The 15246-nt window shown below is 44.1% G+C and overlaps 1 protein-coding gene across 1 annotated transcript in view; it reads right to left on the bottom strand.

Moving 5' to 3' along the window:
* TAFA4 (TAFA chemokine like family member 4) overlaps positions 1 to 10317 on the bottom strand; it is a 148054-nt gene extending 137737 nt beyond the window's left edge. Inside the window, exon 1 of the mRNA XM_010987383.3 lies at positions 10183 to 10317. The gene's annotated coding sequence lies outside the window, so the exon portion shown is untranslated. The remainder of the gene's footprint in view (positions 1 to 10182) is intronic.
* Between the last annotated feature and the right edge of the window lie 4929 nt (positions 10318 to 15246).

Below are 15246 nucleotides of genomic sequence, written 5' to 3'. Positions count from 1 at the left end.
GAGTGACAGGCTGCCAGGGAGGAGAGCAGCAGCATCGTGACAGTTGGGCAGAGATGACCAAAGTAAAAACCTACCGAAAGGACAACAGTGACAGATGGATCCCCAGAAAATATTGGTACAAAACTAGTCATACGCAACCCACCACGGCGTTCCAGCAAGCACCGCAGCTCCACAAACCAGCTATGTAATTGAAACACAGCTCTGGAGACAGAGGAGGTTAAAAGCCTCTGACCCCGCCCATCCACTCCTCTTGGTTGATTTCAGTTCTACCCTTCCCGCAGCCTGTCTCTGAAAAATCTCACAAAGCCCCAATTTTTAAAATGAGCACAGAGTTTTTAAAAAACCAAACTCTTTACATTTGTCTTTTATTCAAACTTCAAACCGAAGAGACTTCAGTTTGCAAATTTCACTTTTTTTTTTTTTAACAGTGCCAAAGTCAAATCCACTGCAAGCTTTTCATTTAAGCCAACACAGGAGATAATTCATTCCTCCAAGAGGCAGGAGAACACAAGACAGGCATCTATGCGAAAACTTTCCATACCCCCTCAAGTCCTATAACTCTGTCTACAACTCCATCTTCTGCTTCTGACTAAATCTTCAGTTATTCCCAGAATGGATGAAATCTTAAATCCACATCAGCTTTTAACATCTGCTGAGTCTTAACAATACAGAAACCAAAAGGAAATTCTTGTGTGTCACCTGCCAACAGGATTACAATTTAAAGCAGACTCGAAAATATATGGACACAGGAGCCACCACATTTTTTTCCCCTAGTCAATACAGACATCAGCCAGATGACAGAAGTACGCAGCAGGCTGGTTACATGCCAAGTGCAGCAAAACTTCCTCAACATCCACTCAAACAACGGTTCGATTCTTAGTTTAAAAGCCCTCAACTACAGAAAATGCATCTTATGCTCTAAAAGAAACTGTGGGACAAAATCAACACCAGTTTCTCATCCATTAACACTGATCCAACCAACAGCAGCTGATTTGTATATTTGGCTCAGGGATTTTAAATCCGGGTCCGGAATCATTCTATGTAGTCGAGCTTATCAACGTATTACAAAACGAGAAACCCACCACACCTCACCGACACCGGCTTGTCTTACGAATACCTTCGTATTAAGAAATTTTAACTCTGAAAGATGAACTGTAAAAAGAAGTGTCGAGCCAAGCATGGTCTGAGGCTTGGTAGCAGCAGGGCTCTGTGGGAGCTTGTCAGAAATGCGTATCCTTGGGCTCAACCCCACACTTCCAGAGCCAGAAGCTCTTAGCGGTGGTGAGGCCTGGGAATTTGTGTTTTAACAAAGCCCCCCCAGGTGATTCTTGGGCACTGGTCTAAGTGATAATATTAAGAATTGCAATGAAATTAGAACTGGGGGACAAGCATACCATCATGATTGATAATATGAAATAATTTTTTTAATCCAGAGATTGCAGAGGATAAAAGAAACTGCCATCAGCATGAATCCTGTGATCACTGCCCCTCGTCACTCACCTCTAAGGAAATGAAGGCAGTGAAACTCATATACGGATGCAGTCGACTGCTTATAAGTTCATGTCTATTTGTGCTGTGGTTCAGAAACATTTGCACATCACACTGGAATCTGAGTTTACACTTGGGGATCCTGAGTCTTTTGCAAATATGAAGAGAGTCAATTCGGAATCAAAATGTCTTGAAGAAAGAAGAGTTTTCGAGGAATCTTTCCAGTCCTTTTTCTCAGGGTGATCTTAACATTCAGACTTGAGGAGTATTTTTCCTTCCTGATTAGTACCTCCAGAGGACGACGAGTGTACTTTGGTCATGCCTACGTCAGGACAAGCAGACTCCCCACTCCTACCAGGAATGCTGGAGCTCGCTGCTCCATCATGGAAGGGTGACCGACATGGTGGACCAGTATCAGTGGCAGAGCTGCCCGTACTCTCTGCCCACTCTATTCCCCTACAAAGAACATGGGGCTCAGTGCTCCACACATGGCCATTTTCCTTTTGCACAACACAAAAGCCCTGCAAATGAACTACAGACATCTGACTCAGGATCCCAGGAGGATGCCCCCACCTCCCACCTAGATAAAGGCTTATTTCTAGGCCTTTAGAATCAAATTAGAACATCCCGTCAGATACCTATTTATGAGACGTTAATCTCGAGTATATTTAAATGTCTTCACATCTTGCTTCGGCTCATCACCTCAAACAGAGCTGCTTCCACTGTGAAATCACAATAATGAATAAACAGGGGGTGCTTTAAAGGACTCTGGAACCACAAAAATGATCAATTATTAATTCTCTAAAGTGGACTAAACATGCTTCCTTTTGCAACACCTCCATTAAGCTGTGTTTTGGGTGGGGGCAAAAAGCCCATGTCATCTGTTCACTGTCTCCGTAAAGTAAAAACACAGTCATCGCTCAGCTCTTCCTAAGGCTTATCTTGGTCACGATTATTTCCTTGTACTGTCTTAACCCGCCACCATCTGCACCGCCAGCTCTAATGACAAACAAAATTGGCATGGCATTTTTAAAAAACAGGGGCTTCATGGTTATTAATCTCCAGAGGACTTGAGGCACACTAATATTAACAGCCAAAATGACCACACTGTATATTTTTTGGCCTCGTATTATTTTGACATGAAACCAATTTCTCAATGAGTGTTTGACCCACATCTCAAACTCTTCAGCGTGGCAGAATGAGGACATTCAGAACTTGTCTTGGAATAAACACGTTGATTACTTATCTCTTACCTCCCACCATATGTGGGCCACACACAGAAGGAGTTCACTCAGTCTTTCCTGACAGGAACGAAAGGAAGCTCTAGTAAGAGGTCCGGCTTTACAGCACGGGTTCAAATCATGGCCCTTTCACAAGCTACCTGCGTGGCTTCATGCCAACGTGCCTTACTTTTCTCATGCACAGAATGGAAATGACGACTGTAGCTACCTTGCAAGGTTTGGGGGAGGATTAAATGAGACAGTGCCTAAGAATGCTCAGTGTGGTAAAATGATACAGCCTCTATGGAAAACAGTATGGTGGGTCCTCAAGAAATTAAAAACAGAATTACCATATGACCTAGGCATCCCAGTTGAGTATTTACCCAATATAATTGGAAGCAGAGCCTCAAACAGATATTTCTCCGCCCATGTGCCCAGCACCATTATTCGCAATAGCCAAGAGGTGGAAGCTACCCAAGTGTCCATGGATGGAGGAAGGGATAAATCAAATGTGGTCTATGTGTACAATGGAATATTATCCAAATGTAAAAAGGAAGGAAATTCTGGCAGACGCTGCAACATGGATGAACCCTGAAGACATCTCACTAACTGAAATGAGTCAGTCATAGAAGGACAAATACTGGATGATTCCAGAGCAGTGAAATTTGCAGAGACAGAAAGCAGAACGGGAATTCCCAGGGGCTGGAGTGAGGGGAATGGTGACTTCTTGTTTAACGGGGACAAAGTTTCAGTTTTCCGAGACGAAAAGAGGTCTGTGGATGGATGGCGGTGATGGTTGCATGGCAATGTGAATGGACTGAATCCCACCGAACTGTATACTTAAAAATGCTTAAGTAGGTAAATTTTATGTTATTTGTATTTTACCACAATTTTTGTAGATGTTTAGTGCAGTAGCCAGCAACATCCTTATTCAACAGATAATAGCTATTCTTGCTATTTTAATTTTTTTGAAAGGTCAACAAAGCAAGTACTTAAACATCCGCTAAAGTAAAAATGGCAAATACCAACAGAAAATTCTAGTGAAAGAGACATTTGCTGTCTAATGTCCAAGTCCATTTAAATGTCTCCTTGCCCACCTCCGCTCACTCCTACCCCTATGTGGCCTTTTGGGAATGTTTAAATGTTAACCACTTAGTTCCCCAAATCTCCTCAGCTGCCCATCAGCCCCTAGACTCTGAGGTGGGTGGAAGTTCAGCACACACGGAGAATGAGACTGGTACCAAGGGAGACTCACAGCCATCCCCCGGTCTGCCTAATGGAACTCCGTGCTCCTGAGCTGACCTGACGGTCTGCAAAGAACAGGACAGAGCACACAGAGGTTGGGAGTTGTATCCTGGGAAGACTGGGCCCATGGTAACCAATTTTATGGCTCTTTTGATTTGTGTCGGTAGATGTGTGTGTATGTGCTTGTGTGTGAAGGAATTAATCCAAAAATATAGATGAAGAAAGCTGTGTGTCTCTGATGTCAAGCCGGGTTGCATAACCAGTTCTGAAAGCAGAGAAAAGGTAACAGATGTTTACATTACAATCTGGCTGCTTCTGGAAGAGCTGTCAAGTGATTTAAATAGTATCGGAGATGGCAAGCTCGCGGGGCCCCAGTGATTTGCTGCCCCCACTGATACATGCAGAAAATTCACCCCAGTAATACTTTCTTGGGACTGCCTCAACGAAACACTTCTTCATATAAAATATTTTTGGCTTTCAAGCTATTTAAAATCTTAAACTGTACACCAATTTTTTTAAAAAAAGGTAGAACTCAAGGACTTATTTTCATCCTGATTTTATGAAACTTGCTGTCTTTGGCAAAGAGGGATGCATTAAGGTGAATTTTTAAATAGAATAACATACAGCCGTGAAAAAGAATGACATGTAGGTCTTTTTGCTGATTCAGCGTCTTTCCTAGAACGGCTTCAGAGTGGATCTGAGTCTAAAATGAACGCACAAACCATGGTCACTGCAGAGGTGGTCTCCACACTCTGGGAGGTTCACCTGACCCCATGGATGTCCACCTCCTGCCCCAGCTGTGAGTTCACCAAAGGCCCTCCACTAGCCCTTTGCTGAGGAAATAAGACAAGACACAGATTATATGATGTATGAACCCATTTACCTAAAACAATTTTGTCTAAAATGTCTGCATGTGGATAAAAGCAGAGGGAGGGAGTTGGAAATACATTTCTGAAATATGAAGAGGAATCGTCTCAGTGGCAGAATTGGATTCATTTTTCTTTCCTTTCTGTACACGTCTATACTATTTAAATATGCTACCCCAAAAAGGTATTATCTTCATAAATTTATTAAAAGGAAAAAGAGAGAGAGAAAGAACTCTGCAAAACAGCAGGCTAGAGTGATTAAAAGAATCCTAGCTGATGCATTTAGTGACCTGGGTCCCCTGCCAGAAATGAGGACCTGGGGACACTGAGTAAGTCCTTTCAGGACTCTGGACCCAAAAAGTTGCACGAGAGAAGGGTTTCTCAACCTCAACACTGCTGACATTTTGGGCGAGAGAGTTCTTGGTTGCAGCAGCTGTGCATTATAGGATGCGAAGTAGCTTTCCTGGCCTCTGTTCACTAAAGACCCATCTAATGGCTCCAGACCCAGCAAAAATGATTCCAGACGTGGCCAAATGTCCCCTGGGGAACAAAACTGCCCCCCATTGAGAACCGCTGCTCTAGATGGTCTCAAAAGTTTCTTCCTGGCTGGAAATCTTTGATTATTTAGGAACTGTACCTAAAGTCTGAGATTTTAGGCCAATGATTCACAAGGAAGTACCTTTGTTATAGCAAGGACACATCAATATTTTAATGATTCACTAAGCACAGGATGATATGAAAATGAATAAAATAAAGACATAAAACCAAGAATTTTCAGAGAAAACTTTAGCACACATGGCATAGATGTAAAACCTAAGACAATTCAAGCAGACACAGTGGTCGTTAAAAAACTTGTAATAATAGTAGCTCAAGCTTTTGACAATTCCACTTTCAGTTAAGACAGCTGAAATGCTGCAGAAATGTTCAGCTGCTTTCTAGTTAGGAATGAACTTAACAGCACTAACAAAACCGGCACAGATTATTTTTCTGCAATGTCATATTTTTATTTAGAAAGAATCCTAGTGTTTTCTCTTTACAGGAAACACAAAGACATCTTCACATCTTTCTAAAAGGGATATTTTACTCTTCTGCCCTAGCAATACTACGAACAATCTCATAAAAGGAGACAAATTATCCATGTCTCTACTATCTTTCTAAATACAGCATCTTTGTTTTATTTGCCATTTTATTAACAAGAACTCCCTAATATCTGACACTATCATATCTCTGAATTAAAATTATTTGTGCTCATGCTAATGACTTGCTCCTGCAAGATCCTGACATCTTCTGGATTAAAAAGAATGACAAAACAGCCTCAATGCGGTTTTAAATTCATGACTCTTTGAAACTCAGTAGTTCCTCCATTTGGAGAAAGCCATTTGTTAACCCTATACCTGGTACATACTAAGTGTTCAACAAAGGTAGGACACTGTTGTCATTACTCATAACCATGCCAGAAAAATGGAGTTTTATTCCAAATTATTGATTTGATTTTGTAGCAACTAGAAAACACAAAGTATGAACGAAGAGATTGCAATAAATTAATATTCTGAGTTCTCAGACCTTAAATCATGCCTCAGCACCATTTTAACATCTCTATCTTTCCAGGTGCTCTATTTGGTCCAGGCTGAGTCACCCTAACCAGTTCTCATCCACCACCACCTCCCAGTTAAATGTCTCTCTTATAATGGCAGATGCTGTGACAGCTACCAGGAAGTCACCGAAGCTACCGGTGCACCCAGTTATCAAGTCCTTGAGCCAGGTTCAACCAGCGTAATGTTCCAACTAACTGAGCCTTGACGATGGAAGGAGTGGATGTAGTTCCCCTCTTCGGAGACAGCTAAGATGGGAGTCCTCGCACATCACAAGAGCCATTCCCTGAAGGTCTTTACTGGAAAGGGCGCCGGGCTAGGAGTAAGGGCCCAGGAATTCTAAGCCCAGTGCTTTTTTACCATAGTGGATGCAAGTCATCACACCTCCTAAACTTGATCTTCTGGAAAGCTGAACTCTGAGGTACCTTCCTGATTTAAAATTCTAAGAGTCTTTGAATCTGTCCTTAAACCACATTGTACAACTAAACTTAGGTTCAAAAAAAAAAAAAAAAAGCCCTCTTAATTGACTATGGAGGAACATGAATTTAACTTGAATGGCCACAGATATTTTTCAACAGATATTAAATAGATGGGAAGCCAACGATCACTCTACCTTGACAGAGCTGGGTTGTCAGCGTTCACAAACTGACTGGGCTATTATTATAAAACCCAACTCCAAGTGCCCACTCAAGCCTATGTCTCTAAGTAAGGGCTGCCTTGGAAGGACGGGAGCTTTTTCTAATAATGTTTTCAAAGCCAATAATTATGAAGTCATTATGGTAGCCAAGATCATTTCACCAATCCCTTTGTGGACATCTTCCTACTGCCTGTCCCCTACCCTCAATCCTGAATCTTCTTAACAAATTAGGATAAAGTATACTATATGATCTCCCAATCATTTATGATTGGTTTCAGGACCTGTAGTTACATAGTTAATCCTAGCAGATTTGGATCCAACACCTGATGAAATGCACACATGCATGCAAGCAAATAAGTCCATCACCTAGATGCTCCATCTATCTTGAGGACCAAAAACAAACAAAAAAAAAAATCAAAAGGCTAGTCCCTTTACTATGGTGTCTCTCCATATCTGTAAAGAAATAGAGCTACAGTGCAGGGTGAAAAACTCCCAAACAGGAAAAAAGCATAAGAGGGGAAATGTACTTATGCAAATTATAAAGCAATCTATGAAACTGCAATCTGAGAATTTTATTATTAAGCTAAGCCTCTTAGTATAGAAATCCCCAAAACTCTCCAACTGGGCAGCTAATTGAGAGTTAGGAAGAGCCAAAGGACTTCCGTCGTTTTCTGATTCATCACAGGCAATATAGAAACCCTTGCTCGATATGATAATGTGACTTTTGTCAATGCGTGTTCAAATCAGATAGAGGATTGGCTGGTGATGATGTCACTCCCACGGGTTAATCTCCAGCAAATGCAGTTTTAATATCATATGCACCAACACATCATTTACATAACAAAGTATTATATTAAGTGTACCAATAAATGAGCTGTGTAGATAAAAGCCACTCTTAGAAAAAAGGCTATGTGCCACAGAAAAGGAGGTAGGGGGACAAAGCAAAGGATCTTTTTGTGTGTGCGTGTGACTAAAAGGAACTAGGTCATCAAACAATACACATCTCTGAAGAGAGCCAAAAATGAATATTGAAATTCAAGTGACCTACAACATTCTACTACTAGAAACATGGAAAGGTTGCCTCCAATGAAAAATATTCAGTAATCAAGTAGAGAGATTTGTAGGGTTTGTGTGAGTGTGTTTGGGGGAGAAGTAAAAAAAAAATGGTCATTCAAATATAAGTGAACTGGCAGCCACCACTTTTCTGGGAAGAGTAACTTTCTTGTCTTCTAACGGGAAGCTGGCCAGGTCAAATCGTGACTTAAACCCTTATAAGAAACTTTAAAGTGTCAAAGGGCAGTTAAGATAATACAGAGAGAAGAGAGCAAAGTTATCCAAAGCAGAACAATGAGGAAGGAAACCTTGAAATCCAGCTTTTGGCTATGAGAATATTGATCAAGAAATGTCCACACAGATAAAGAAAGCTTTTTGCACAAATGAGCTAGGCCAACTCACACGGTCAGTTTGGGAGGACATAAGTCATCATTAGTCATAATGACTCTGAAAACTGCTCTCACACCGCCTTATTAAGATCTTTATTTCCAATCCAAAGGAAGTGTTGGGCTCACACACTAATTTATGACTACAAACTTAGCAGACATACGACTCGCTGTAAAACCCACAGTGAGCTGTTGAAGAATTCTTCAAGTCACATACCTGCTCTCAAATGACTGAGTGGAAAACACAGATTACACTGTGAAATGAAGGTTCTTAAATTATTTTAGCCTTATTATTATTTTTTTTAATCTAAGCCTTGCCTGAACGGGGCTCAGACACACAGACAAATTGCCCCCACCTCACTGCCCCTTAGCAAGTGGTCTCGAGGGGGCCAGCATGATCAGAAAACTAAGCCAGCAACCTGAACAAGTTTGGGTGTCTCGGTCTGCAAGTGGGACCTCCCGGTTGTTGTGGGCAATCCCTAGACCACGGATATTATAGAAAAAACCAGACCAAGGCTTCGAACATGTCCATTTCCACACACCAGGATCGCCTGTCACATCACATCAACCTAGCCCATTTTGAAGGGACGGCCGTTGAAAAGTTAAAGGGGAAAAGAGTACAGGGATACAGACGCTTCGCTAAGAGGGGTGGGGGGCCTTAAACATGGGTAGGTTTCAGCGAGTAACCATGAACTTGTACATATACGTCTTGCTGAGGAGTTGATCCAGAGCTTGGCTAAGGCTCTCAGAGGGGTCTGTGGAGCCCCCAAACGTTAAACGATACTGATTCAGGAGGAAAACGCACCAGTGGCACGGTGTCTGGCTTGCACTGCCTCCCTAGGTGCAGGATACCAGGCTTTCCACTTCCCATTCTCCCTGAGAATGAGCTCAAGGCTTAGGGTTAAAGATGCCCTTCCTTCCAGGAGTGGACTGACAGGGCAAAGGAGGCAAAGGGGGATGAAACTGAAAAAGAGAGGAAGAAATGTAAACGCGCAGGTTTGGTGGACGAGGCCGAAGTACCTAATGCGGGAAGAGACGGAACTTCCAGACTCGCTCCAGTTCCCCACTGGCGAGGGAAGCTTTGCGCTGGCAGCTGAGAGATGCGCCCGGCGAACGCCGCGTCCTTCCAGCAAAAGCTCTATGCAAGCAGGGGTTCAGGTGTAGGCTAACCTGCTCCCTCCTGCAGGCTCCTGTAAGTATCTCGGCTCAGACCGAAGGGATTAAGCCCCAGGGTTGGCTTCTCCAAAAAAAAAGAGCGCACCGCGAATTCGCCCTCCCCTTCCTCATACCAACCCATCAAGTGGCTTCTTCCGCGTCCGCGGAGCACCACCAGAATATCCGAATGGCAGACACGGAACCCCGAAGCTGGAAATGGCCACTGTCCCTCCTCCCACACCCCCACTTCGCAGCGCCGCTTTCAACTTCGGGGTGCACCGCAACTACCGCAGAGGAAGTCACCCCGCAAGCCAGAGCGCCAGGATGAGCGGGAATGCCCAGAGCTGAGTCGGTATCAGCCCGAGAGCCATCTGCGGCCAGCGAGACAGAAACTGAGGGTCCAAAGCCACCCCAACCCTTTCTTCCTGCCCCCTCCTTTCCCTTTCAACCCTCCTTACTCGACTGAAGCCGGCAGCTAAGTCGGACCTGCGCGTCCAGGACGCGGCACCGATCCCCGCACGCAGGCCAGAGGACACTCACCGTGCCGCCTTCCCGCTGACGCCCCAAAAGAGGCCCTTCACCTCCGCAGGCTCGCTGTGAAAGAAAGCTCCTAACTCTCTCCGAAGACAAGCCCGAAACTGCGGCGGGAGAACCAACGTCTGCGGAAGCAGCGGCGTCGACTCCACTCCTGGAGTCTGACTGCAGCCGCTCACAGGGTTCGCGCGCCCCGTCCAGGGCGGCGCGCAGCGAGCAGTGTGGAGCAGAGCCGGACTGGCGCGCTCACGGGGAGGGGCAGGGCCGCCGCGGGACGCGCTGATTGGCCAGGCGGGCCGCCGGCCCCGCCCCCCCCCCGCGCCCGCCCGGTGGTCCACGTGGGCCCGCCCTCTCCCCCCGCCCCGCACCCTTGCTTCGTTGGTCCCCGCTCTCCCACCGCCGCTGGACTCCCGGTGCCTCTCCCGAGCGCCTCTCTGTGGCCACCGCTCAGCAGGTGTTGGGGAAAGGTCTTTCTGAATAGCTGAGAGCCTCCTTGAGCTCTGCGTCAGGAAGAGGAATTTGGGGTTCGGCTCCCAAATGAAAACAATCCCCACGCGTGGTGGCTCCATACGAGGACCCAAAACAGTTTGCAAACAGGCTTCCTTAGACTGTCTCCCTAAGCGTAGCTCGTGCATAACTAATCCGGTTTCTTATGTAACTTGCTAGCAAGGAAAAGGAGGGAAATCTGCACAGTTATTACCTGAATATTTTCCTATTATAAAAATTATGAAACTATAGCTAAGACTTCGACTCGCACCCCAAACCAAATCCTGTTCCTTCTCCCTTGCCCAAGTGAAGTAACACTAATAATCTGAGACACTTAAATAGTATTCATGTTACAGAGAATCCTCATCTGATCTCCATTTTCTGGACAAGAAAACTGAAGAACAGAGACGTTAAGTAACTTACTGAAGACCACATAGTTAATCAGCGGTAACTGTGTGTAATTTGAACCCTGGAAGTATGATTGCAGAATCCATGTTCTTTGATATTCAAAGTGTAATCCAGAAGAGGCATCCCCTGAGAACTTGTTAAGAATGAAGATTTTTCAGACCTCACCCGGAATCAGAATGTTCATTTTAACAAGAACCCCAGGTGGTTAGTATCTGCATAACGATTGAGAAGCATTGCCCTATATGCTTCTGCTGCTCACAGTCATTGGCTTCCCTTATCACCTTGTGGTCCTTTTCCTCTGCATTGACATCTTGCCCCGGTTGTACCCAAAATATATTTGCCCGGCTCTGAGGCTATGCTTGAACTACTGCAGGACTCTCCGTCTGTTCCCCATGCCTTTGTCCTACGCACACCTACGTCATGCCATATTACTTGGTGTATCATTTAATCTTTTCAATTCTTTGCTCTTTTCTTCTCCAAGTTGGGGCTCTGCAGCCAAAGACAGCCATATTACCAAGTTATCAGTCTAAGAGGGAATTCAAGCCTCTGAGACAGGGACCTGATGTTTGAGGAGTCCCTCGGCGCTGAGATTCTATGAAGGGCAAGGCAGATCCAAAGAAAAGCTGAAACTACATGCCAGGAGATGCCACAGCTCCTGACAGCATTCATTCATTCACTTGATGAAACAGACAGCATACTCTGTGTCAGGCACTGTCACAGGTGCTGATATATACAGAAGGAACAGAAGTAAACCTAACAGTAAAAATCCCTGCTCCCATAGAGCGTACCTGCTACTGGGGGGAGACAGACAATGACCTTGATTCATAAGTGAAGTATAGAGTATGGTAGAAGGTGTGTCACAGGGAGAAATAAAGTGCAGGAAGGGTAACCAGCTCCGGGAGGTCGTGACTTTTTTAAAGGTAGTTGTCTTCACTGAGAAGGCAACATTTGAACAAAGACTTGGAAGAGCTGAGGGTGCAAGTCCTTTAGAAGAACTCTGTATCCATTCAGTCACCAAATATTTATTGATTGGGCACTGTGTGTCAAGCAGGCTTCTGGCATCAGTAGGTGTGTTTACTTAAGCCCTACTTTTTTCCAAACGTCCAGGTTTCTCTGGACTGAAGTTTTCGTGTCCTTGTGGGGAAAAAAATGTAAGCAACTTTGAGTGGCTCAAACTACTATTATATTTTCCCATTCTGGACGTTCAGGATTGTAGGGGTTTGTATCCCCAAAATTCATATATTAACATTCTGACCCCCAGTACCTTGAAAGTGTGACCTTATTTAGAGATACGGTATTTACAGAGGTCATCAATTTACAATGAGGTTATTAGGGTGGGCCCTAAACCAATGTGACTAGTGTCCTTATAAAAAGGGGAAATTTGGAGACAGACACAAACAGAAGGAAAACATCATGTGAAGATGAAGACAGAGATCGGGGCAATGCTATATGCCATCCTCTGGGATATGGTGACAAGGCAGATGTGGTACCTGCTGTCCTGACAGTGTACATCATTATGGAGAGAGCTGGACAATAAACAAATCAACAAATACATAAACAAGGTCAATCCAGAGCAGCCTGAGTGCTTAAAAGAAATAAGGCTAGGCAATTTAAAGAATAGAGAGATGGGATTAATTTCGACTGGCTGCCCAGGAAAGGTCCCTGGGAGGGGGTGACATTTGAGCCATGACCTCCATGACAAAAGGCCACCCAAGCAAAGATCTAGCAAAAATTGTTCCGGGCAAAGATAACAATCGCCCTTGTGAGAAAGCCTCCCTGCCATTCCTTCCATAACACCCTTTCTCTCTTTGCCACCCATTTTGCATCCTTTGAGGTTGCACAAAGTCAGTCAACGTCTTCTTCATTAAAATGGGGTCAAAGGATTAATCTTCTTATGTAAGAACCAGTCAAGGTCATGCCAGCAGGGTTCTGCCCGCACACACGCTCACAAAACATCCCTCGATGTGCCTCTGTCTTTATAGGTAGTGACATCATGTGACTTGGGCATTGTGGTTATTTTCCACATTTGTATCACAGCCAGAACACAACCAAGCATGCCCTGGTGCTGAATCAATATGCTGATGACTGACTGAGCCTACGAAGACACATTCCGACTCCTCTAGGCCTGTTTCTAAAATTCTCTTATTGTCAAGTGAAGCTTCAGTTTTAAAATTTTTCCTCTGCTCACCTGCTCTGAAGCTAATTTTTACTTAGGAGACTAGTAAGAGTAACAGTGAATGTTAATTGGGGCCTTAAGTGTGGTTCACTCCGCCGAGTGCTTACCAGGGGCTGTTATCCCCAGAACCCTCCAAGGTAAATTCTCTTATTTGTAACATCCATTTCACAGATGAGAAAACTGGGGCTCAAAAAGGGTGAAGTAATAGGCCCAGGGCTGAAATCACTATTAAACAGCAGACTTGGGTCTCGAGCTGGTCTCTTTAAAAACGGTGAGGCTTATGCTAGGGTGGCCGAGCAGAAAGCAAAGGCATTTGTATATTCCTTTGCATTTGTCTTTGAAATTTTCAAAGCAGTGTTTTCTTTCCTTTTCTTTCTTTCTTTTTTTTTTTTAATTTACCCCAGCATCTCTAGCTTTCAAGTTCACTTTTCTAGCCAGATATTTGCTTTGCTTTCTCTTGCTTCAAACCAGGAACTGCAAGAACTTTGATAAATGAAATGACAGATATACTTTTTGTTTTTAGCCTGTCTGCTTTTCTGTATCCTCTGAGGAAATGTGAGTCAAGCTTCTTAGAGCTCAGCCTACTTTGACATACATCTGTAGCTCACACGCCCAACAGCTCCCCATCACAAAGGAGGTCCCTCCCTTCACTCAACTCATAGGGAACCTCGTGCCCCCTGCCAGACCAAATGATGTGCGTAATGCCTGAGGCCAGCTCTGGTCCTCTTTGCAGGAAAATACTAATAGATTCTCCTGCCCGAGAGTGAACATCTGAAAATGGCTTCATCTGGTCTTTGTGAATTGCTTTCTGTTCTCGTGGCTTCCTCGCCATCCTGGGCAGCGAGAAAGCCTGGGAACTTGCAGTGGTAAAAAGATGTGAGGTCTCTCTCCTTGGATCCCGGCTTCCCTTCACCTAGCTTAGGAAGTGGGCAGCCATTTTCACAGTTGAATGACTTCCTGTCTGGGATGGCTTGGTCAGGCTTACTTTAAACTTCTGGAACTGAGACAAGGTGGCTGGCCGCTCACTTTGGGAGTCTCAGGTGGGTTTCTCTATCCTTCCCTTTGCTGACCACAAACTGCTTCAATAATTTATGCTCTGGAAAAGCACAGCACTTCAGGGCAAATTAGCATAAGAAGGATTTATGAAACCACAGTGGGGCATTTTCAGAGCTCACACAAGCAAGTGGGAGCAGAGGGAAATGTGAGCTAGTTTCCAAGTAGGACCAGCCTCAGGTAGAATCATCAAAGAAACAATGCTCCTTTTGTTCCCCTTTCTTCCTCCCATCCCTTCCACCCAACATCTCCCAACAGGAGGTCACACTACCTCCAGCTATGCATAAGACTGCTGCTGTCATCATTAATTCATTCTTGTGTTGGTTCTTTAAATCATATAAAATTTTTGTTTGTCAAAAGACATACTTATACACCCATATTCAGAGCAGCATTACGACCACAGCCAAAAGGTAGACGCAATCCAAGTGTCCATGAATGGATAAACCAAATGTGGTATAGACATACAATATAGTATTATGCAGCCTTTAAAAGGAAGGAAATTCTTATACATGCTACAAGGATGAAACTTGAGGACATTATGCTAAGTGAAATAAGCCAGCCCCAAAAGACAAACACTGTATTTTATATGAGGTAACAAGAGTAGCCAAACTTGTATCAACAGAAAGTAGAATGGGGAGGAGGGATGGCAGCTTGGGCGGGGGGAGGTGGAGAGTTAGTGTTAAATGGGTACAGAGTTTCAGTTTTGCAAAATGAAAAGCTGGGAGAAGGATGGTGGTGATGGCTGCATAGCAATGCAAATGTCCTTAATGTCACTGAACTCTACGCCCTTAAAAATGGTTCACAGTAAATTTTACTTTATGTGTATTTAACCACAATTTTTCAAAATTTCAAAACTAATGGAAATTCTTCTAAATCAACCTAAAGTGGAAAATTTTTAAAGCTTAAACTGTGAGATGTGGTTCAATTTGTATCACAGCTTACCAGAC

This window comes from Camelus dromedarius, chromosome 17 (genome assembly GCF_036321535.1).
Source record: "Camelus dromedarius isolate mCamDro1 chromosome 17, mCamDro1.pat, whole genome shotgun sequence".
NCBI classification, from domain to species: domain Eukaryota; kingdom Metazoa; phylum Chordata; class Mammalia; order Artiodactyla; family Camelidae; genus Camelus; species Camelus dromedarius.
This window is presented reverse-complemented; position numbering and strand designations above follow the sequence as displayed.